The sequence below is a fragment of the Anabrus simplex genome, chromosome 1, assembly GCF_040414725.1.
Source record: "Anabrus simplex isolate iqAnaSimp1 chromosome 1, ASM4041472v1, whole genome shotgun sequence".
Classification (NCBI taxonomy): Eukaryota; Metazoa; Arthropoda; class Insecta; order Orthoptera; family Tettigoniidae; genus Anabrus; species Anabrus simplex.
In genome coordinates, this window is record NC_090265.1 from 1,721,490,709 (window position 1) to 1,721,514,712 (window position 24,004).

A 24,004-nucleotide genomic window follows, 5' to 3' on the forward strand; every position below is an offset into this window, starting at 1 on the left:
GAAAAGATTAATTTACATGGCATGTTTTTACGGCCAGATGCCCTTCTTGACACCAACCTCAGTTTAGGAGTTAATGGAGATGAAATGAATTGTGTTGAATGAAACTGTGGCCTACGAATAGGATCTCTTCCGGTATTTGCCTGGAAGTAAAAATAGGAATTCACAGAAAACCATTCTCAGAACAGCCGACTGTGGGGCTCGAACCAGGCGTCTCTCGATTGCAGAAATTGGCTCCATAGCCGTAGCGCGTTGACACGAGCGTATTAAAGAAAATAGTTAAAAAATACTTTATATTCAATACGAATCATCTGTCTAGACAAGGGGACCGAATACGGAAGATTTAATTGTACAAAATATACAGGTATCTGCAAGTTAAACTGTGAAAAATATAGTGACAGAGTTGAGAAGAGTAATGAAGTAGTGACCAGCACTCAGTTCAACTTACCTCAAAGTTAAGGTTATTATTTTCTTTAGCCGGTGTTGTTCTCAACTTGATATCCGTTCCCGCAATTTCTTTCACACTTTGGAAGAGTACCTCAAAAGATTTCTCCGACATTCTAATTTTACCAAAAATCATGATATGATCACCACATAAATCATCGAAATGTTTATAGAAAAATCCTTCTTCCAAACGAATTTTCAACATAAGTTGTGAATGAAACCTGCAACGCTTTATTTTCTTCTTTCTTTTCGACAGTAACAAGAGCAGGCCGGGGAAGGCGGTTAAGTAGCGCGGTGGGCTACCGCTCGGCGACGCGGACATCACATGAGCTACTCTGTAACCGAGTCCTGCCGCCTAGTGTGAAGCGGCCCAAAGTTAAGAGGATGCCACTGGCAAAAAGGACTTTATTCTTAGATGAATAAATGCAATTCCTTCAGAATTTGTTGAAATGTTCAGGAGTATAGAAGGGTGAACGGACGTAGAGGTCGATGATGTCAGCTCATGGTTGCACTGCGACAGTTAGATATGCAGAATTTCAGCTGACAGACGAGGAGAATATTGCGGCTCGTTTCAACGTAGGATAATGTGAAAAGTGAAGGTAATTCTGATGACGATGCTGGTACAGAGCTAAAATATGGAATAAGTGACAATGATGCTCGAAAATGTATGAATATAGATTTGGTGACCAAATTTCCTGAGCCCGAATTCGGCACAGATGAATGGTTCATATTGGACTGTTGATAACACCACAATCACCGCTTACACACTCTTCGTAACTGCATAGATTGATATAAAACACGCCTTACTTTGGTTCCTTATCTTTTAACTTCTAAATATTTAACAACTAAAAATGCGAGTATAATCATAGGTGATATGGATGAATATTATTAATAACAAGAAAACATTTATTGAAGTTTGTACACACCGAGCTCGATAGATGCAGTCGCTTAAGTGCGGCCAGTATCCAGTAATCGGGAGATCGTGGGTTCGAGCCCCACTGTCGGCAGCCGTGAAGATGTTTTCCGTGGTTTCCCATTTTCATACCAGGCGAATGCCGGGGCTATACCTTAATTAAGGCCACGGCCGCTTCCTTCCAATTGCTAGGCCTTTCCTATCCCATCGTCGCCGTAAGACATATCTGTGCCGGTGCGACGTAAAGCAAAAAAAAAAAAAGAAAAAAGAATAAGTTTGTACAACATACCTGAACAATTTCATTCCATGTTTGCAATTGAAGCCGTCGATGGCACCGAAGATGTATACCAATCGTACTTCTGTGATGGTGATGACGACTTATGAGTACTTTGTCTCATTCAATTTGTCAGGCATTTTTGAGCAAAGTTCCGAATGATTCATCTGGTTGATGACGATCGAATTTGTTAGATATTGCTCGCTGTAGCGGAAAACGTCAAACCACGCAGTAAGTCATATAAGATTAGATGATATGTTGTTACTTCTACTAAACTCTCAATATCACCTCGCAGAATGGGAGGCACTTAATTGAAAATCTGTATTTTCAGTCATAGCCCGAAGACTGGTTGGATCCTCAAAATGGCACTACCTAAAGTTACGTGGTTACCAGGAAACCGCAAAACTGCATGCCGGCGCTCCAAAATGAGGCGTACCTGACAAGATGTGGTGAGAGGTAGTTTGCGATTGCTTTTCTCACTCGGCCACAAGTGCTATTTCAGCAGGACTGACCTTATGAGGTTTCATAACACTCAGACGCACTTGTAGTGGTCCGAATGTCATTGCTCAGCACAACACGTACCTCAGCACATTGTCACAGCCATAAATGGGACTGGGGCATCGGTGGAGGTTACATTTTACTCTGGTCTGTGCCAAAAGAAAAAGGGAAAACCCTGAATAAAGAATGAGTAACGGTGGATCACTGAGAACCAAGCATTCCACGATGGTAAAATATGCTGAGTAGTGCTGTGGGAGGTTACAGAACTCAGGGATGAAAATAGTTTGAACTCATGCCGGTAGATAGGGCTGTGGGTGTCAACGTGGCGATATGTGACAATCACTTCGCTGAAAGAAGGTTATTTTTCTCGAAGGAATAGAAACAAGAGATGTTCATTGTATTTTAAAACGGAGATCATAATCCATATCTAGTGTCAGTTCAGGCGTTTAAACGTTCTCTTTCTTCTCAATATCGCTGTGAAAATCAAACGGGCGTAGGCATTTCATATAGATGAATTAGAAGCTCGATATAAGATGAATTCCGATTTCATGTGGTGAAGAGAATGAGCCCCCAAAACCACCACCACGTATCTAAAAGAAATAGTCTGAATTTATTAGTGAAATTCTTATTTTCAAAAGCCAGTAAATTCGTGTGCTTAAAAATGGTGGCAAATTTCGTCCCCCTGTGGACAAGGTCGGTAGAATAACACCCAGAGTAACCCCTGCCTGTAGTAAGAGGTGACTAAGAAGGGCCCCGGCGACTCTTAACATGAGAGCATGGGTTGGCGACTGCAGGACCCTCAGCTGAGTCCTGACATTGCTTCCAATTAGGCTTATTTGTGTCAGGTTCCTCACTTTCCACTATTCTGGCCGGCCTCCCTTGGTCAACTCGTGTTCTTTCCGAGCCCGGCGGTATTAGAGCACTCAAGGCGTAGGGAGTCATTCATTGTCACGCCCTTCGTGGCCCTGGTCTTTCTTTGGCCGATACATTCATTTTTCGAACTGTCGGATCTCATCATCATCATCATCTGTTTACCCTCCAGGTTCGGTTTTTCCCTCGGACTTAGCGAGGGATCGCACCTCTACCGCCTCAAGGGCAGTGTCCTGGAGCTTCAGACTCTTGGTCGGGGATACAACTGGGGAGTATGACCAGTACCTCGCCCAGGCGGCCTCACCTGCTATGCTGAACAGGGGCCTTGTGGAGGGATGGGAAGATTGGAAGGGATAGGCAAGGAAGAGGGAAGGAAGCGGCCGTGGCCTTAAGTTAGGTACCATCCCGGCATTCGCCTGGAGGAGAAGTGGGAAACCACGGAAAACCACTTCCAGGATGGCTGAGGTGGGAATCGAACCCACCTCTACTCAGTTGACCTCCCGAGGCTGAGTGGACCCCGTTCCAGTCCTCGTACCACTTTTCAAATTTCGTGGCAGAGCCGGGAATCGAACCCGGACCTCCGGGGGTGGCAGCTAATCACGCTAACCACTACACCACAGAGGCGGACACTGTCGGATCTCTTCCATGTTTTCTTTCTGATCAATGATAATAGAGGACGGTTGGCTAGTTGTACTTCCTCTTAAAACAATAATGACCGAGCTCGATAGCAGCAGTCGCTTAAGTGCGGCCAGTATCCAGTAATCGGGAGATAGTTGGTTCGAACCCCACTGTCGCCAGCCCTGAAGATGGTTTTCCGTGGTTTCCCATTTTTACACCAGGCAATTTTTTTTGTAAGCGGCTTTACGTCGCACCGACACAGATAGGTGTTATGGCGACGATGGGATAGGAAAGGCCTAGGAGTTGGAAGGAAGCGGCCGTGGCCTTAATTAAGGTACAGTCCCAGCATTTGCCTGGTGTGAAAATAGGAAACCACGTAAAACCATCTTCAGGGCTGCCGATAGTGGGATTCGAACCTACTATCTCCCGGATGCAAGCTCACAGCCGCGCGCCTCTACGCGCACGGCCAACTCGCCCGGTGTGTACCTTAATTAAGGCCACGGCCGCTTCCTTCCCATTCCTAGGCCTTTCCTATCCCATCGTCGCCAAAGACCTATCTGTGTCGGTGGGACGAAAAGCAAAATAGCAAAAAGAATAAAAAATAAAAATAAAACAATAATGCATGCTAACAGCTGCGAGCCACTCGCTCGGTATATCACGGCTAAACTATAACGCTGAGCTGAAATATGTACGCAACAACCGCGATAAATCGGCTTTCTAGTGTCTATAAACAGATACCAGTATTGTAAATAAAGTACATCACTCTAATAGTTACATGAAAGCCATTAGACTAACAGCAAGGTGCATCCATTCTAGCTAACTCTGTTATAAAATGAATAACACAATGTGAACACTAAATATTCTATTACTTCAGACAGGTACATACGATTACTTCGCACTCAATTACTACACCAGTCACCTGGTCACGGAGATGGACACCGGATATGATCCATCTATTGAACGAGACTGTTATGTGGCCCGCTCCTTTGATCCATCATGGCCGGAGTCCTCTTCGGAGTGGCTTAGGGTGAGTTTAATAGAGAATGATTACAAAGCGAATATCATTGTACCTTAATAATCTAGGAGCTAGCATAGTGAATATCTGTTAAGTTTTCTCTATGTTTTGACTTCATAATCTGCCACAAATTTAGGACCAGTTTTAAGAATGTGATGAACTCATCACCATTTAACTCAACTGATAAGAAAATTTGTTAAAATTTCACTCTCATTCATCCTAGAAATATTTTAAATTCAGGTTAATGCTGAAATGATACTTAAGATACAGATTAGATAATTTCCTGTGTCCTGACACACTGTATTCTGGCAGACGGAAAGCATGTCTGTACCTGGGTTGAATCTAGATAGGAATACAGAAAAGATGAGCAGACCACTCAGTTCGTGTGAAACTTTTGAACCAGATGACCATTTGGAACTCAAAGCGGAGAATATGAAGTAACAGTTCCCATAATATTACGGAATGTCTCATTCTGTATTTCTACAGAAGAGAGAAGAATATCCAAATGCCCGTAAACTATGAGTTCTGTGTCGACCTTGTGAAGAAACAGTTCAGAATTTTTAAAGGCAAAATTGATGCAAATTTTACACAGGTTCTTTTCATAAATTCAAGTAGCGTGAATGCCTTACTTGTCATCTTGTCAGTATATCACGGCCAGTCTCACCAAGGCCATTCGCGTCACTCACACAGGCCTGTTCCGAATTACTCAACAAACACTTTGTAATAACTTACTTTTCGTTGATAAGCTTATTACATGTTATTTATTTGCCGGGCCGAGTGGCTCAGACGGTTGAGGCGCTGACCTTCTGACCCGAACTTGGCAGGTTCGATCCTGGCTCAGTCCGGTGGTATTTGAAGGTGCTCAAATATATCAGCCTCTTGTCGGTAGATTTACTGGCACATTAAAGAATTCCTGCGGGACTAAATTCCGACACCTCGCCGTCTCCGAAAACCGTAAAAGAGTAGTTAGTGGGACGTAAAGCCAATAACATTTTTTGCTACCGCTTTTTCTCACACCTGTGGGGTCGTGCGTGCGAACTGCGTTGCACATGTGGATTTGGCCCTGTTTTACGGCCGAATGCCCTTCCTAACGTTAACCCTATATGGAGGGATGTAATCACTATTGCGTGTGTGATGGTTGGTAGTGTGGTATGTTGTCTGAATATGATGAGAAGAGTGTTGGGACGGACACATACACCCAGTCCCCGAGCCAGAAGAATTAGTCAGAAGCGATTAAAATCCCCTATCCGGCCGGAAGTCGAACCCGGGACCCTCTGAACTGAAGGCCAGTATGTTGACCATTCAGCCAACGAGTAGGACAAGGCCAATAGTATTATTATTATTATTATTATTATTATTATTATTATTATTATTATTATTATTATTATTATTATTATTATTATTATTATTATTATTATTATTATTATTTCTTTGAACCGAGGAGGCGATCTTTGCGGCAGATATTCAACAGTTTTACGTAACACTGGAAAAGTAAGTATGCGATCCCTTGCCTTTAAATCGTAAACCTTCAGAAGGCAGAAACTATTCTGAAGAAAAAAAGGAAATTAATTTACATACGATATAAACAGGAGTGGGCCCAGTAGTGAACCCTGAGGGACATAACGTTTCTCGGAAAATAAAAACCAAACCAAACCCCATGGCGCAACAGCCCCGAAAGGCCTTGGCCTACCAATCAACCGCTGCTCAGCTCGAAGGCCTACAGATTACCAGGTGCCGTGTGGTCAGCACGACGAATCCTCTCGGCCGTTATTCTTGGCTTTCTAGACCGGAGCCGCCATCTCACCGTCAGATAGCTCCTCAGTTTTAATCACGTAGGCTGATTAGACCTCAAATCAGCCCTCAGATGCAGGTAAAAATCCCTGACCTTGCCGGGAATCGAACTCGGGGCCTCCGGGCAAGAGACAGACACGCTACCCCTACAACGCCGGGCCGGCTTCTCAGAAAATATTTCTCCCTTGCAGACTGAACGCTGTAAGGCATAACAGTTTATCTATATATATAAAATAAGACTTTTGTCTGTACATTGCTCAGAATTTGAAAAGAATGGTATTTCTGTATCGGTCATGTCCACAGTAACAAAGAAATGCACTTTTTACTTTTCCGTAATTTCTGTCTGTCTGTCTGTCTGTCTGTCTGTCTGTCTGTCTGTCTGTCTATCTGTCTGTCTGTCTGTCTGTCTGTCTGTCTGTCTGTACACGCATCACTAGAAAACGGCTAAAGAGAACTTAATGAAAATCGGTATGCAATGTCGGGGAATATGTCGCTACAATCTAGGCCATAAATAATTTTATTTACGCTGACAGAAATGGTAGTTTAGGGAAAGGCCTAAAATTTAATTTTCAAATATTTAAGTTATTAGTGGTCCTATCGCAATGAAAATTGGTATTCAAAGCCGAGGAATGAGTCGCTACAATCTAGACTATACATAATTTTATTCACGCTGAGTGAAATAGTAGTTTAGGGGAAGGTCAAAAAAATTAATATTTGAATATTTACGTCATGAGTGGTCCTATCTCAATGAAAATTGGCATGCGTAGTCGGAGAATGAGCCATTATAATCTAGGTTATGAATCATTCTATTAACACTGAGTGAAATGGTAGTTTAGGGGAAGGCCTAAAATTTAATTCTCACATTTTTAAATTATTAGTGGTCGTATCGATAAATACTACATAACCAAAGTTATATAGAATTAAATTTCCGACCATTTATGTCATACATTTTTACTGTACCGACTGTGATAAAACAGATATTCATGAAATTGTAATTTTTTTCCTAAGTCCATATCAACGCCGAGCCACGAGAAAATGGGTTAACAGAATTTAATGAAGATCGTTATATGGAGTCGGGGAATGAGAAACAACAGTCTAAGCTATAAACAAATTTATTCACCCTGGATGGAATTGCAGTTTAGGAGAAGGCGCCTAAAACGTAATTTTTAAATACCTATGTTATTGGTTCTATCGAAAAGTATTGCATAACAAAAGTTATATTGAGTACAATTTCCGATCATTTGTGTTTTAATCAGTTTTACCGTACCGACTATGGTAAGAGTGGTATTTCAGAGTCGGAAGAAAACTAAATATGAAGACCTACAATATCAAAAGCGCATAGCATTGATCAACAGTAACATTACATTGACCATTGTTTGATGTGATGTTCTTTGTCTCTTATGCTGCCTCTCAACTCCAATAGATGGGATTACTGCTGCGTACCGAGTATAACAGCCTGACTGAATATTAGCGGAAAATAGCTGGGGAGATAGAAAACTTTCTTCTTTAGCATGCCATTCCTCTGGTCCATACACTATCTGATACAACTGGTACGTAACACACAGGTTCATCATAGTATTCCAGCTATGCGATCCCTAATCTGACGCGCTGTTTTGAATGAGCAGCGTGCATACTTACTACAGAGGCTCACTTAGTAGTAGTAGTAGTAGTATGGCCTGGTATAGAATAACCATTTAGGCCTATTCCAAATTATAGCACCACAATTCACTAAATAACTCAAAATTCGACCCTGAAAAGAGCCGTTTCTTAATTAAAGCTTCTTCCTCTTTAATTTATTAAATTCTACTTTCATTTTATTCCAAATTAGCAGTGAAGGGTGGGTTTCTCCTCTTGCTTGGAGGAAAAATTTGTCTCCAAGTCAGATAGAATTTTCCGTCGCCAGTGTAGTGAATTGAGATTTTCCGACTCATTGGGCAATCCTAGGAAAAAGATTAGTAGAAGGGCATAGTTTATGCCGTGGGAGTCTCCACTATTCGACCCCCTCCCTGCCAAAAAGACGAAGGGTGGTCACGGATCACGGCTATCTGCGGCTTTGATCATTCCAGCTCTGGAACTTTGGACTGTTAAATCGGCAGCGTAGTCCTGTTCGTTAAAAGTGAGAAAATGTGCGGTGTGCTTTTAATCGCTACTTTCCTACCGACGTTTTTGTATTGACCTATGTTGACTTCAATTATGAAAACCACAAGGTCAGTCTCTCTGAGAATCCATTCCCGTAGCGAAGCACGGGTACATCAGCTAGTAAGGAATATGTAAATAAAGTGATCATATCATTGTGAGAAAAAGCCGGCCACTGTGAGTATTTGTGTGGCAGATAACGCGGAAAGCAATGTGTTAGTTATAAAATATACTGTGTAGGTATTTGATATTCGAGTTTCTTAGCAGCGCAGTTCGCTACGTGCTTGCCTCCTGGGTTGTCCGTGCAGAGGCACATTCATTAGGTATGGCATTGATCATCTTTCTACTGAAATTCCTTTCATTATTCTCTATTCGAAATTTTACTCTTATAAGAAAACAAGTTGGAACAGCAAACGTCGGAAGGAAATTGGTAACAGCTTGATGCGAATAAATAGTTTGTGAACCAGTGAGCCCATAACTAAAGGAAGGCGTCCATCACTCTTTCGCTTTCTCTTGCTGGTGGTCTTATTATTGTTTTTAAGAGAAAGCACAACCGGGCATCGATATATCACTTGTAAGTGAAGCTTCAGTGACATCACATCGCAACATAACCTGAAATTCCATTGACAGAATGGATGCTGTGTAAGAACATCCTGCACCAAAACTCAGCTGCAAGTTTTAACTGGAAGGTCACATCGCATGACACCAGACGTACCAGCTGCAGTGAATATCCCTATCAGTTTGGGGACTGGAAACGGTGTGGCTTGAGGGGTTGATAGAGGCAACTGAGGTCCGTTCTTTCTTCGGGAGTGGGAAGACAAAGCGGTAACGCATACGATGATTCACGCACCTTATATGTCGTGTGCGCATGATCTATTGCACACCGTTCGGCCCTTAAAGGGCATCCCAATCCGATTCATCCAAAAGACACTTCTTAAACTATATTTTTCGACAAATTCCGATGTCAATTTCAAAAATTTCCACTTAAAACAAGCAGCTAGTTTTTAGTTGGTGACCATATCAGCGAAATTTCCGGTAAGTTGAGATGTGATTTCGCTGAAACTTCCCTTGCTAGATTAAATCAGAATATAACAAGGACGAGATCCGACCCGTAAAAGAAAGAAAGAAAGCTTGAAAGGAAGAAGCCACATAGAATGTGAAGTTTACGGGTTAGAATCCATGTGAAACCGTTTAATATTATTCTGGTGGTTTAACTTCGTACTAACACATCGAAGGTTTTCGGCGACGCAATGATTGGAAAGGGTTAGGATTGGGAAGGTAGCAGACGTGGCCAGGTGTGAAAATGGGAAACCACGTTTGTTTAATTGTTTGTTTGTTTGTTTGATTTTTTTGTTTGTTTGTTTCACATTTACGAGTGATAAAATGTTTCTGTGTTGTTTATCACCAAGCCTTGTGTTCATAGATGGTGCCCTGGGGTCTACGATAGCTGATCAATTGGATCCACAAGGAGTACGACGGACCCGAAATTATTATCACAGAGAACGGGGTCTCCGACCGCGGGACTTTCGACGATCAAAGCCGCGTCAGTTACTATACAGTAAGTACAGTCATCTTTACACCACTTTCCTACATATGAGAGCAACGTTATTTCCCTCCAGTTATTACAATCTAAGAGGTCACCGTTTTTCGGCATCTTGATGTGGAGTCTCACTGAACAGAATAAGCAGTGCCGTTGAAATGAAATGGCGTATGGTTTCTGGTGCCGGAAGTGCCCGAGGACGGTTCCACTCACCAGGTGCAGTTGTTTTTATTTGACTCCCGTAGGCGACCTGCGCGTCGTGATGAGAATGAAATTATAATGAAGACGACACATACACTCAGCCTCCCTGCCAGCGGAATAAACTAATGATAGTTAAAATTTCCGACCCTGCTGGGAATCAAATCCTGATCCCCTGTAACCAAAGTCCAGCACGCTAACTGTTTAGGCATGGAGTCGGACAGTGCCGTTGATAGGAGACTCCGCCAAGAATAAGCAGCTTTCAGAGAAGCTCGTCTACTGTGGCTCAGATCAACACACTTAGGCTAATCAATGAACAATCTGCTGAGTATCCGACATCTTTCGTATATACTTTTCATGAAAAGGATTTTGATGCTGTTAACCGAAGGAAAATGTGGAGGGCTATTGAAAGTTTGGAATCCCACAAAAGATAGTTCATCTTACACAAGCAATGTACAATGAATATTCTTGTCAAATAGAATGTAAATAGAAACTGTCTGAATCTTTTGCTGTGAAATCTGGAGGGGACAAGGATGCCTCCTGTCGCCAGTCTTGTTTATCATGACACTGGATTATATATTGAGAGAGGCAACGAATATAAATCTTGCAATTCGGTGAGGATTAAATAACAGATTGGAAGAACTGGCTTATGTCTTCTTGCAGAATGTTTTTGGGATATAGAAATCAAACTTAATGACTTAAAAATAGAAGCTAGAAGTAGGCTGAAAGATAAATAATAAAAGACTAAGGAAATGTGTATAAACCATCGTAAAATTCTACCTTCACTACATAGAATGTGTATGGAAAGGTTAGAGCAATTTTGCTATTTAGAAAGCGTGGCCAGTCAGGATGAAGATGTTTTAGAGATGTGGTGAGTCGGATAAATAAAGCTTTTTTTTTTTTTGCGCAGTAACGACCAATATGGAAATCCCCTCATATTTGCATAAAAACGAAGCTAATAACATTCAACTCAAATATTAAATCTGTTTTACTGTATGGAAGTAAGACCTAGAAAGTGACCAAAGACATTACCTCAAGGTACATACCTTTCGGAGGCCACAAGTCAAAGTCTCGTAAAACAGCAGATATTGAGAAGTAAATGGAGGTGGATCGGTCACACTCTGAGAAAACCTCAAGGAAGTACCACAAGACAGACACTGAGTTGAAATGCGCAAGGTAGTCGCAGGCAAGGCAGACCGAAGATTACTTGGAAAAGAACCGTAGACAGGGAGATAGCTGGAGTCAAAAGGATATGGAGAAGGGTGAAATCATTGGTGGTAGATAGAACAAGCTGGAGAAATTTCGTCGAGGCCATATGTTCCGCCTAGAAATTAAAGGAAATAAGTCATGTACAGTTCGTAATTAATACCTAATTATGATGATCGGCCAACGGCCGTAGCCGTGTTGAAACACCGGATCCCGTGAGATCTCCGAAGTTAAGCAACATTGGGCGTGGTCAGAAGTTGGATGGGTTGCCACGCGCTGTTGGTTGGGGTAAGGGAATGGAGGAGCGGAAAGGAAATGGCCACCCTACCGCACGTAAACTCCGGCTCAGGAGCACCTCTGCGGAGGTTCGGACCTGCCTTCGGGCAGAATAACCCTTACCTTATGATGATCGAGTGTTTGGTAAATCAAGGCATTGTGCAAAACATCGTTAATGTAGGGAATCCAAAAGTGAGCATTTTGTCATGAAGCCTAATGCACACATTTAGTGTGCACCTCTTCTGCCAATATAGACTTATTAGTTCTTCACTGGGAGAACAGATCGTCGCAGAAACTAAGGTTTAACGTGACCGCGAGAACGTTGTTCTGTCATTAAGTGGTTTAACGGTACACTAACACATTGAAACTTTCGGCGACGCAAGGATGGGAAAGGGATAGGATTCGGAAGTTAGCAGCCGTAGTAAGGTAGAGCCCCAGCATTTGCCTGGCCTGAAAATTGGAAACCATGGAAAACAATCTTCAGGGCTGCCGACAATGGGATTCGAACCTACCATCTCCAGAATGCAAGCTCACAGTTACGCAAACTGGGAGAACAGAACGCCGGTCTTCCAGGAAAGTTTATCTCGACTTATGATTAATAATAATCTGACTTTACGTCTGAACTTAGAGGATCGAATTAAGAAAGACAAGCCCACGTACAATGCATTCGTAGATCTGGAAAAGGCATTCGATAATGCTGATTGGATCAAGCTATTTTGAGATCTGGAAGTGGTCGAGTTTACATAGAAACAAGAAAACAAAACTCAGTCTACAGTGATAAGAACCGAAAGCTGTAAAAAAATAGCAGCAATCCAAAAAGGAATTAGACAAGGCTGCAGTTTGTACCCTCTCATTTTCAATGTTTCTATAGAACAAGCGGTAAAGGAAATCAAAGAGGAATTTGGAAAAGGAATCACAATCCAAGGACAAACAATCAAAACTGTAATTTGCTGATGATATTACTGCAGAAGATATAGAGAAATTGCTAAATGGTATGGACAGAGTCTTGGAGGAGGAGTACAAGATGGAAATAAATAAATCCATAACAAAACTAATGGAGTCCACTTGAACGTAGTCAGGTGACGCAGGAAATATTAGATTAGGAAATGAAATTTTAAAGGAGGTCGGTGAATATTGTTACTTGGTTGGTAGACTAACCATTGACGGCGAAAATAAAGGACATAAAATGAAGAGCAGCACAAGCAAGGAAGGTCTTTTCTAAGAAAAGAATTTGCTCACTTCGAACAATGACATAGGAATTACAAAGACATTTTTGAACACTTTCGTATGGAGCGTGCCTTTGTACGGAAGTAAAAAATGAATCAATACTAACTGGAACGAAGCAGAATAGAAGGTTTTGAAATGTAGTGTTAATGGATGGATATCACGAATGATGAGATATTGACTCGAATAGGCGAAAGGAGAAAAATTTGGGGAAATATGACCAGGAAAAGGGATAGAATGATAGAAGACATCTTAACTCTTAGGACACCCAGGACGTGTTCAGTTAGTTTTTGAGGGAAGTGTAGGAAGGAAAAATGGCAGGGGTAGACCAAGGTATGAATATGAGACAAAAGTCTCGTGTTTTCACAGCGGGTCTTTGGTTCGTAGTCTTTACCTGGAACGCCAATCCGTCTGTAATCTTGATTGACAAGTCTCACCTATCACTTCTCTTCACATGTATACCATTGTCACTTAACACAGCAGTTTCATACAGCCAGGTTCGAACACATGTTTGTTGACTCTTACAACGCACGACTGTTGTAGAAACTGCCACTCCAGACAAGACCGATAACACGCACAATGAATTCACGTGCTCCTATAAGATGTCAACTCGAAAGACCTGCACAAGACAAGGTGATGGGAAAGAAAGGCAAAGGGAAACCACGGAAGAAGATCATTGAGAGGTAATTGAGATGATGGGATGCCAAGGTTATGGAGAGATGAGAAGGATCGCAGAGAACAGATCAGTGGTTGCAGCGACAAGGCAAAGCCTTTAGATAATGATGATGGTGATTATTATTATTATTATTATTATTATTATTATTATTATTATTATTATTATTATTATTACAGACCAGAGTAACCAAGATTGTTAACGCACTACGGCATTCAGGAGACGCGTGAGTTCGAGCCCCACCACCTGCTACCTGAGAATATTTTTCTGTGGTTTCCCATTTTCACTTCCAGGCAAATGTCGGGACAGTTTCTATCCATAGACCACAGCCGATTTTTTTCACCTCCTTACCCAATTTATTTCACCTTCATTCCATCTTCCTTGGCTCCTCAACTGATGTTGGCGTCAGGAAGGGCATCCAGGTGTAAAAGCATGCCATTTAAATCTCATCTCATTCCCGACGCCGAGTCGAGAAATGGGACTAGAAACACGTGCATTGCTAGTAGTAGTAGTAGTAGTAGTAGTAGTAGTAGTAGTAGTAGTAGTAGTAGTAGTTCACGTGCTTCCTCGACACACACAATGAACTCTTAGGTTACGACTCGTAATCAACAATCCATAACTGACCGCAAACATAATTTAGCTACGACCAGTTCGAGGCGAGCCTGCTTTTATACAGGGTTTACATTTCAAATCTTCCCTGTATAACTTTAATTAATTTAATTAAGAAACACGTTGGTTTAGATATTGATGAAGGAATTTTAAAACCAAGGTTAATTTCATTCTAGGTTTCACCCTCTCACCCCAAGTCAATGTCTTTTGATATTTGAAATTACACACCTATTTTTAATACTTATTTTCGAAGCAGGATGCATTTGTTAGTACATCTCATTGTTCTCATATCTTCTATTTTATATCGTATTGGAAATTTGCGTAAATGCTTTTCTTAATCGGTAAGGTATTTAGGGATATCTCGACACGCTAAGCAAAAACCTGTAATTTTGATCATGCTTAATTTGCAAAATAGTTCAATTTTTACCTGGTGAATTTGTACACAGTCAGTGTACGTTTTCTATTATTTGTGGCAAAAAATAACACTTCATATCATTGTAAATTAGAAAATAAATAAGCGATGCAAAAATGTCCACTTCTCCCGCACTTAGGGAGAACCTGACGCTCGGTAGGACCTCGGAAGAGTTCCACAACTATTGTACACAGTGGGCACATATAAACTGTTCGTCGTTTCCATTTTCCACACACATCTCGTGGAACCATTTCCTGCATTCCCCACTACACTGGACCCATGCCTCATTTCGGTTATCGTCATAGAAATAGCCATCACATACTGCGCAGTAATTCTCCGAGCAATTACGACTGCTTGAAGAACTAATCCTGAGAAGTCACCATGGCGGATTCTTGCACTCTTCTTACACTTCCTTCTCCAGATAGGAGTCTTAATATCGGAACAGGAGATAACTCCTGCACTGAGCAACTCGGAGGTGTAAATGCAGGTGAGGCTTCATGTTCCTGTGATAATGCAGGACTACTGGCCTTAGCTTCTACAGCAATATATTCTCCAACATGTACGTGATTTGAACCATTTTCGTCTTGCACAAGGTCGTATTCAAAAATGTCGTTCTTGGAGGATATCGGGATTGTACGGATAAATGCCACATTTCCTAAATCCGCCGGTAAAATTTCCTGCTGTTGCCGATTTGTTCCAAGCCATCTTTAGAAGGTCTCCAAAATTATCTTTAGTGATCCCTTTTCCCGGGAGTGTCGGGATCTCCCACGCTTGTCATGTCGACATCTCCCCGAGTTACATTGGCAGGCAAGAGGTGGCAGCACTTACCACGCTGAATGATTGGCGATTTGGAAATGACATGGCCACTTCTCCAAAACGTGCTTTGTGCGCCTAACCTCAAACATTGTCTTAAAAATATCGCATATCTACGTATTTCGTTATACAACCTACTCATTATCTTATAGTACGTTACTTTTCCATCACATATCACTTACATACTCACCTTCAACTATTCAGATGTCTTGTATTTATAGTGATAATCGTCTGCCACCAGGATCACAATGAGCACAACACCCTACGGCTCTAATACATGTAGTTACTAGTTCGACCTGTAGAGTACTGTGGTCACCAGTGGCGCTAAGCTTAAAAGTGTCGAGTTCTCCCTCATGTCGGGAATTCCCTAAGTTACCTTAACTGTACAACGGAGGTGGTGGTGGTTGTTGTTGTTTAAGAGAAAGTGCTACTAGGCAAGCATCCTCCATTAACACCAATCAGAGAGAAAAATGGAAGGTATCCAACACATCGAAAAATGAAGGTATCGGCCAAAGGAAGACAAGAGCCATGAAGAGCGTGAAAAAGAGACTCCCTAGGCCTCGAGACCTACAATAATACTGTCGGGGTCGGGAAAGGATAAGCGGTGACCAAGGGAGGTCGAATAGGAATATGAGAGTGAGGAGCCTGGAAAATGTAAGTGAAAGCAATGCCAGTACTCAGCTAAGGGCCCCATTGTCGCTAATGCACGCTCCCAAGTTAAAAGCCTCTGGGGCCTCTTTTAGTAGCCTCTTTCGACAGGAAGGAGATAGCGTGGGTTTTATTCTAACGTCCCCACCCACAGCGAGAGTGCGACAGGGGCTGGTTACAAGATTTTCCGGAAAAAGAGTTTGGTAGTAGAAATGCCTTAGAATGGCCAGACATCACTAGATCTGACACCTCTAGACTTATTCCTATGGAGTCACATGAAATTAATTATTCATTCTCCGAAAACCATAAAAGTAGCTAGTGAACGTAATAAAATATATTTTAGTTGACCTGGACGGCTCAGATGCTTAGTCGCTGTCTTTCTGAGCCTAAATTCACGGGTTCAAATCCGGCTCAGGTCGATGGCTTTTAAAGGGCGTCTTACAAGTAAAAACTCCGTTTCGTTGGCTTTTGGCACGTTAAAAAACTCCGCGTAACCATCCATAACACGTCCGCAATTTTTATGTAAATCCGAAAATAGCTACTTGGGTTCGGAGTTAAGCCTTAACTGGAGTCCAAAGAAGACGATTAATCAGAAGTCGTAGAGATGACAGGGAATTAATTTTCCAAGTACATGTTACCATCAGTAGTTGCAAGGGTTATGGTATTCTGTACACCTATAAAAAACAAGAAATAATAGTTTTGAAATACAAAGAAGATAGATTTTATTCAGAATTTTGAAGTGAAGTTCCCCAGTATAACACGTTAGCAGTTACCGAAATGTTGTGGTATACTGACACCGAGAATCGTTTTACAATTCCGTATATGTGTTACAGTGATCTAAAATCTCATAAAATCATTCCCTTTACGAAGCAAGCCGCCTTATTTTGCAAAGCCAAACTATTCATCTGGCGTTTATGCCGACTACGTTGGTTTATAATAACATTCTCTTAGCAAAGCAAGCCGCTTGGCTACTATACTGCGACGGCGTCCCCCATTTTATTTTAATACCTTGATAGGAGCAAGTTAGTCTAGCTCCAGCCGTGAGTAACGTCACCGAATTAGGGCGCCACCCACTCGCCACTGCAGCAAGCAGTCAGGGACGAGCCAGACGCGCAAGGCCAGCCCTCTTTGTCACCTCTATGTCATCGCCCCATTATCTCACTGGATGCTTCCCTGACGGCATGTGAAATAACTAGATGATGAACCTAGAGCTTTCGGGTTGCAGAGGACTCCAGCTGTGTCTTCTCTCGCAAAGTATAAGGAATTGCCGGCTTCCCTATACAAGGCAGGCTAGACGAGCATCAGTGTTTTATTTTAGCTAGCGATTGAGATGGTTCAGTTCTTTCAATGGTGAGTGCTGCTGTGGAGCACTGGGTCAGTCCGTGATAATAATAGAGTATGGCCTCAGGAGAAGCCTAGTGCAGGTCTTTTTCTAGTAGGCGGCCTATTAGGCAACGTATATGTCTGTGAGAATGGGGCTCTACCTAAGATGGTTTCTAATGTTGAAGACATCACGAACATCCTGCCCTCGAGACAGGAGAATTAACCAATTTAAGGTTTAAATCCACGATCCGGGCGGGAATCGAGCCGGGGACACCCTGGGCAAAAGGCTAGCGCGCAAACCATTTACCCGTTGAGTCGAACGATCAGTCAATGTACAATGACGACTGAGTGCTGTTAGTGTTGTGTGTGTGAATTGACAGCGAGTGCGGGACATTGCAGCTGTGTGGCAAGGAACAGTGAACGAAGACTACCGTGAGTGTACGGACAGTGTACCACGTACAGTACTGTAAGACTGTGTTGCGCGTGCGCAAGCTGTGAACTGTGTAGTCGTGATAGTTTACATGGAACCTAATTGTGAACTGTCTGAGGGTCTAAGTGACAGTTGTGGAAGAGTGCGTTGTGTTATTTGCTTTAATTTGAAATGACTAGAGTGAATAACTAGAGTGCCTGAGCGATGAGAGTAAAGAGATTGCGCGAACTGGTGTAATTGTGCGCCTATCTAGCTGTGTGAGCAATTATTCATTAGTTAGTAAATCTTTGAGTAAACGTTCCCAGTTGTATGCTCAGTTAGCTACCCGCCTACATGTTACAATATTAAATTAAGATACTGATAATATTTAGACTGTGTATGACAGTTATTATATAATCAATAAGTTGAATCTGTAGTAATAGAATACTCTCATATGTTTATTCTGGGAGCAGAACGTGTGGTTATGTCACACTGACTTTTTGTTGGGGGGAAAAAGAGATGGAAAATACTCCAAAATATCTGCTTTTACAGAGTCACTTGGCTGAAATCCTAAAGGCAATCCATGAAGATGGCTGTAACGTGGGGGGATTCACAGCTTGGAGCTTAATGGACAATTTCGAGTGGCTCAGAGGATACTCGTAAGTATTGACACATATTATTTTTGAAAAAAAAAGATTATATTAAAAAATTAATAGTTCATTAATTATTTACTTCTAGATTGATTGAATATTCCGTCTACGTTATGACTAGAAGTTTTTTCTTCTTCAACATAAGAAGTACCTTTTCATATTTTCTCTTATTATCCTGATTAGTGCGTTTCAGCATGTCAACGCACTTCCTTGTAGTACCCATATTGATTGCACACCTCTTTTCTGTGTATAGTAGTCTATACTTATTCTATTGGTATGGTCATATGTCCTCGCTAACACACGTCTGAATGGCTGGCTCCGGACTCGCTGACTGCCTCGAGACTGCCTCGCGCTCACTCACGACTGACTCAAGACTGTCTCGTAATCGCTCTGTTTACAGGCCAGTGAAAAATTCCCGCAGTTTCAAATCCAGACCATTCCAACGCTTCCCCATTGTTGGCCGTTTCTAGCGTTTTCGGAAGGATCGCAGTCAACTTTCTCACCACATTCCTCAACAATGCACCTACGCTATTGTTTACATTCGCTGTTGGCCACACTCACATTCTCAACGCTACACCGGCATTATCGCCTCACGCCAGCCACCACATCTTGCACCCTCATTGTTACAGTATCAGTCATCTTCGTCGTTTTCCTCCCGTAGTACGCATATGGCAAGATAACAAATATACTGATCATTTTCTGCTCCTTATGAGAGCAAAGATGGTGCTCATGTACAAAGATCATTTACTTCAATAATGTTGGCACAGATTAAGTCTACAAGATGAAAATGGAAACGAATTTAAATGTTAAAAATATCCGAACCATGCTGAAAGTTGAACATTAAATTAATAAACATGTATAAAAATTCGAACGAACCATCTATATGCTTTGTTTTCATTTTTACTTTCTTAGGCGTTTCCACTTTTCAGCAGTTGCCTGTTCTCAGATGCCACATATCCCTATCCTGCCAGTCTTCTTCGGATGGCTTTAGCTATTGTTCCCCTCCATATGCCCTTGGTCTCCCTCGACATCTTCTCCCTGGTGGAGGCTTGTGGCTATCGCTGTTCCTCCATCCGTCGGACATGCCCGCAGCATCTCAGTGCTCGAGTATCAATCCTATCTGTAAATGGTTCTTCCACATCTAACCTCTATTCTTACTAATTCATTCCTCTCATGCTCCACCGTAACAGTCTTAGTCTCTTGTTCAGGGCCCAATACTCTAAGCCATATGTCTGAATGCTTTCAACCACAATACGCAGCACCGTTTTCTTTGTTTCTCCAGATATGTGCCGACTCCAACAGATCCTGTTTAGAGATTTAACAACTACCCCTTGCTTGACTTATCCTGTGTGATATATCCACATTACACTGGCCAGTCTTGGCCATTAGTACTTGAACAGTTCCACATTTTTCAACCGACCGAACTCAAAATTCAAATCATCACCTTGATCACTTCCAACAAATATTCTGTTTTATTCATATTGACTGCTAATCCTCAGTGTGTATATGCATCCACTAACTTTCTCATTTGATACATGGCATCATTCTCATCCATAGCAAGACGTACTTAATCCTCACCAATCAGTAGTGTGCAGTACTGGCACACCCAAACTTCTGCACTGCCTATTCCAACAGCCAAGAACACCTAAATGCAACTGATGACATAGAATATCCTTAAACCTTTACTTATTTATAAAATTTCTGGTATCTTATTACCAACCTTCACAGCTGCCTTGCATCAATGGTACATTCTTTTCACCAACTCTATTTTTGCACCATCCATACCAACATTTTCTAATGCCTTCCACAGTAATTAGCTTGGCACAGAATTGTAATCGTTGTCTATATCAACAAACACCAAGTGAAGACCTTGATTTTTTGCCAACATTTCCTGGCACATCTGACGTACAAAAGAAAAAATTCTATCCACACAACGTTTTACAGCAATAAAACCCACCTGCTCCTGACATACAACATGTACCAAACTTTCCACTTTGTTATTTTAATTACTGTACTACTGAACAACATTCTCACCGAATACATGACACTTCTTCCTCTGTAAAATGTAACTTAAACAGCTATACAGCTGTGAAATAGTACTATTACTACTACTATTATTAGTAGTAGTACTACTAACCGAGTAGAGGGCGGTTGGCCACGGTTCTACCGTGGTTCTACACTTCTGCATTCGGGAGACGGAGAAGATCAGGCCGTCCACCGTCAGCTGTCCTGAGAATTGTTTTCCGTGGTTTTCCATTCTCCTGCACTAAAAAGAACGCCGGTACAGCTCCTAATATAGGCCACGGATACACCCACCTCACTTTCTCCGCAAATTACATCACCTATACAAACCTCCCTGGTCTGAGAGACGGCGTTACCATCTAGGAAGCCCGCCGCCCCCCTTTAGGGGCAAGCTTTAGTAGTAGTAGTATTTCTCAGCTGTCCAGTTGCTTAATTGTGTGTTGAGTAAACGTAAGAAATCAGTTACTTTCACAACTGCTGTAAATATTCCAAACTTGATCTTTAACCCAAGATACAGGACCCAGGAAAGAGCACTTTAAAAATAGTGCATAAAGACACTGTTATTTAATACTGTAACAAAGAAGGCCGAGTGTCTGGAGGGTCTGGCCATAGGCGACAATGCCAGCGTAAGGATTAGTCTGTCACATATCTTTCATGCAAAAACAAAATATAAAATATAACGTTCAATGTTTCAGGGAACGGTTCGGTTTGTACTCCGTGGACTTCAATGATCCGGCAAGGCCCAGGACAGCCAAAGCTTCGGCCCAAGTTATGAAGGAGATCTTTCACACCCGGCAACTACCAGAGCAAACTAATAGTCGATATCTTAACGTGTTAGCTGAAGAAATGGTAGCAATGTTAGCGTCATAACACTGTATATAATTTAAAAAATAAAAGTATGTATTTCTATTAAGTGAAGGTCTTCTCATATGCAAATTGTCATCGAATCCCGTCGTTAGCCTCAAAATGAAATTCGACTTGATAATCTGTCTATAAATAAATGGATTGTTCTATCCATGCAGGTGAGAAGTTATGATGGCTAAATGCTATCGAAGCATCTGGGTTGAACATTTTCACACTTTTACCAGTTATCTTCATTCCTGAAGAGTTACTTCTTTCGATATATATAGGGTTGATGGCTAAATTTTTAATCACCGAGCCCGATAGCTGCAGTCGCTTAAGTGCGGCCAGTATCCAGTATTCGGGAGATAGTAGGTTCGAACCCCACTGTCGGCAGCCCTGAAGATGGTTTTCCGTGGTTTCCCATTTTCATACCAGGAAAATGCTGGGGCTGTACCTTAATTAAGGCCACGGCCACTCGCTTCCCATTCCTAGGCCTTTCCTGTCCCATCGTCGCCATAAGACCTATCTGTGTCGGCGCGACGTAAAGCTACTAGCAAATAAAAAAAAAATTTGATTAACTTTTATACCACCTTCAGTCACCTACAATCGCCATGGCGAATATTTCCAAATGAGATGTGTAACTGATTTGCACTTTTCACAGCACGGAAATTCATCATCATCATCATCATCATCATCATCTGTTTACCCTCCAGGATCGGCTTTTCCCTCGGACACAGCGAGGGATCCCACCTCTACCGCCTCAAGGGCAGTGTCCTGGAGCTTCAGACTCTTGGTCGGGGATACAACTGGGGAGAATGACCAGTACCTCGCCCAGGCGGCCTCACCTGCTATGCTGAACAGGAGCCTTGTGGAGGGATGGGAAGATGGGAAGGGATAGGCAAGGAAGAGGGAAGGAAGCGGCCGTGGCCTTATGCTAGGTACCATCCCGGCATTTGCCTGGAGGAGAAGTGGGAAACCACGGAAAACCACTTCCAGGATGGCTGAGGTGGGAATCGAACCCACCTCTACTCAGTTGACCTCCCGAGGCTGAGTGAACCCCGTTCCAGCCCTCGTATCACTTTTCAAATTTCGTGGCAGAGCCGGGAATCGAACCCGGACCTCCGGGGGTGGCAGCTAATCACGCTAACCACTACACCACAGAGGCGGACACGGAAATTCATTTTTGTAATTTTTTTCTAAATTCAGTCCTGGTGTATCATATGGGACATAGGGTCATTCCATTCTTTCTAACAAGGGGACATTCCCTACTCGTCACCACCGATTTTGCTCAAATTTATAGAACATGCAGGGCTTGGCTAGAAATGAAAGTACCCAAAGTGGCAACTCCAGATGACCAAGCGTATTTAAAAAAAAAATGTTGACGCGGCTCTGGCACCGTATTAGCCACTTACGTTAGCGCGTCCACCGAGCAGTTGTTGGCGTAGCGGTAAGAGCTTGGACTAGTAATTCGGTGGTCGTGGGTTCGACTCCCCGTGTGGAGAATATCTTTCTTAATTTTTGTATTATTCATTTTAATTTATTGTACTTATTTATATGCAAAAGGCATATAGGATGCCATTTTTTTAATGAGCGCACCTTTGTAGAAAATTTGGAGTTGCGAACTTTCCCGACGTGTTCAAACAGATATTCTTCTTTTTTCTCCTTTATTGGCTATCTCCCCTCCTTGGGGAATGTGCCATAAATGTGAATAGTTATTTCGCTGTAAGATTCATTTTCACCTGACAAGTGAAGGTTGCTCCTGGCGGCATAGAGGGAATTAGATATTTTTCACTAATAGAGCATGTCAAGAACATATCAGATGTAAGGCTTTTCAGGCGTTTGCTCTATTAACCAGCGTTTCGTCTTAGGTCTGACACTAGACTCGTCAGAGTGGGATGTGTCAGAGCCTACCCACTGACGCTGGGTGTATGCAGGTGAGCTTATCAGAAGCCTATTTATGAGGCACAGTCTGATAACTGCATACAGGAGATAAATCTCCACAATGGAATTATTGCCCACCTAGCAATTCCAAATGGAAAATTCTACATTCCCATAGAGGGAATTAGATATTTTTCACCAATAGAGCCTGTCAAAAACATATCAGATGTAAGGCTTTTCAGGCGTTTGCTCTCTTAACCAGCGTTTCATCTTAGGTCTGACACTAGACTCGTCAGAGTGGGATGTGTCAGACCCTACCCACTGACGCTGGGTGTATGCAGGTGAGCATAGCATAGCATGAGTTATTTCATTCCCACTCCTCATACGAGGAGGGGCGGGCCATCAGCTCAACAAAGGAGCTCTTCGGCCTTTGAGATTAAAAGGACAGCGATGAAAGTAAAACGCAGAAGGGCATGTGTTGTACATACCATATAGAGAGGATGGTAAATGAGTTTGGTGCAGGGAGACCGTGACAACAAGCTGGGACCCAGGGAGGACCCGCAAAGCCCCCGCACGAGCAGACCCCTACAAACACCAGAGGAAAAGGGAAGAGAAATTTATTTACATAGCAAAGCATCTTGGGCGTGCATTCCGGAAGAAGAAAAGTGGTACAGAATAAAACATTCATGTTGAGAAAGACAAGAAGAACAAAGAATTACGAGCT

The 24,004-nt window shown here is 42.3% G+C and overlaps 1 pseudogene; it reads left to right on the forward strand.

Annotated features, from left to right (window-relative positions):
• LOC137498892 (myrosinase 1-like) overlaps window positions 1-21,441 on the forward strand; it is a 63,863-nt pseudogene extending 42,422 nt beyond the window's left edge.
• The last annotated feature ends 2,563 nt before the right edge of the window (window positions 21,442-24,004 follow it).